Here is a 1,551-nt window from a genome sequence, read left to right as displayed (position 1 = left end):
AGAAAATAGTTTAAAGAGTAAGATCACATAATTCCTGCAGTCTACTTCACATAATCCAAATATCAAAAGAAAACCAATTTATTTTCAAAGGAGATTTGGAAATAGTAACAAGACTACTATTTGACAAAAAAAATAAAAGGAAAACCTCCTAGCTTGATGAGGATATCAATCCACTGCTTAAGAAAACCTGGCAGGTAACATGCAAGAGCATTACAGCTGATTTTCATATGGTCTTATTCATAAACACACCTATTTGCAAAAAACCAAACCAAACCAAACCAAACCAAACCAAAAATAGGTTGTAAGATAACAGCACAGCCTAAAGAGATCTAAAAGAAACAAACTTTTCTTTCTGTGATATTTACATTGCATCTTGTACTTGAAAAAAAAATAGACTGTCTGCAAAAATCCCCTCCCCACCTACTCCCACTGAGCTCATATCAATAGCATCTGTTCATATTAAACTTTTCATAATGATAATCATTGGTTGCCTTTTTGTTGGGAGGGCACTTGTGATTTGGAGGAGACCTTTTAGGTTCTGGCTTCCCTGAGTGGTCAAATTTTCCACTATTCTTTGTGCCTCCGAACTGGGGAGTTAAGCTCTTCATGATGAAATTGGTTGTGCTACACATAGTTCACAACCATGTTGGGTGGAAATAAAGAGGTTTCACTGTCTTTCTTTTTGTTCAGCCAGCAGGTGTGCCTTGGCATCTTCTGTAGAAATGACATTTTTTAAAAAAATTTTTGGATCAATGCCTAATTCCACCTCAGGGATGCCACTCAGCATCTGGTTGGACAGCATCTCTTCTGTTTTCTCAGATGAGGAGACTCTGATGCTCCCATGGAGCTCAGTCTTCAGTCTTTAGTGTTCTTTAACTTCACTTTCTGCTCATCATTCTCCACATTTCATTTCTTCTTCTTTAGCTTAGTCTCAGTGTATTTCATCATGTCAGCATCTTCATGCCTTTGGTTGGTTTCTGCTGAAAATGATGTTCCTAAATTGAGGTCCTCCTCTTCATTAATCCTGTCTTTGTTTCTCTCCTTAAGTTTCCTCATGTCCACCATTCCACTAGTCTTGTTCTTAAAGGGATCATCCATTTGAGTTGTCTCTTCTTGTACTTTCTACCCAACCAGAGGTGCTACATCACTCACTCCATTAGGCTGTCTCCTCAAGCTCTGAACTTTTTTAGTTTCCTCAAGTTTCAACCGGACCTCCTCCCTGTCCTGCTCGTCTGACTCTGACTCCGAGTTGGTATGGCTTGGAAGGTCTTGCAGCCAGTATGGTACTCCCATCCCCCCATAATGTTTTTAATACATAAAATGTAATACATGTGATTACAAAAAAGCCAATTATATTGAAATGATATATATCTTCTGTCTGTCTGTCTATCTATCTATCTAATCTATTTTTCTGTCTGTCTAAAAAATAAATTCATTGACCCCCTTGATGTTCTCTAAGGCCCCTCCCTTCCATTTCTCATTTTTTTTTGATTCCAAATATGCGTCAGAGTTGTGAATAGACTGATATTGCTAATTTCCAGTTAGCTCTAA

The 1,551-nt window shown here is 37.9% G+C and overlaps 1 pseudogene; it reads right to left on the bottom strand.

The window, feature by feature from the left end:
* Window positions 1-440: 440 nt before the first annotated feature.
* Window positions 441-1,293, bottom strand: LOC118834327 (annotated as a pseudogene).
* Window positions 1,294-1,551: the final 258 nt, after the last annotated feature.

The sequence above is a fragment of the Trichosurus vulpecula genome, chromosome 1 (genome assembly GCF_011100635.1).
Source record: "Trichosurus vulpecula isolate mTriVul1 chromosome 1, mTriVul1.pri, whole genome shotgun sequence".
Taxonomy (NCBI): domain Eukaryota; kingdom Metazoa; phylum Chordata; class Mammalia; order Diprotodontia; family Phalangeridae; genus Trichosurus; species Trichosurus vulpecula.
The sequence above is the reverse complement of the archived record's forward strand: the minus strand, read 5'-3'. Positions and strand labels throughout refer to the sequence as shown.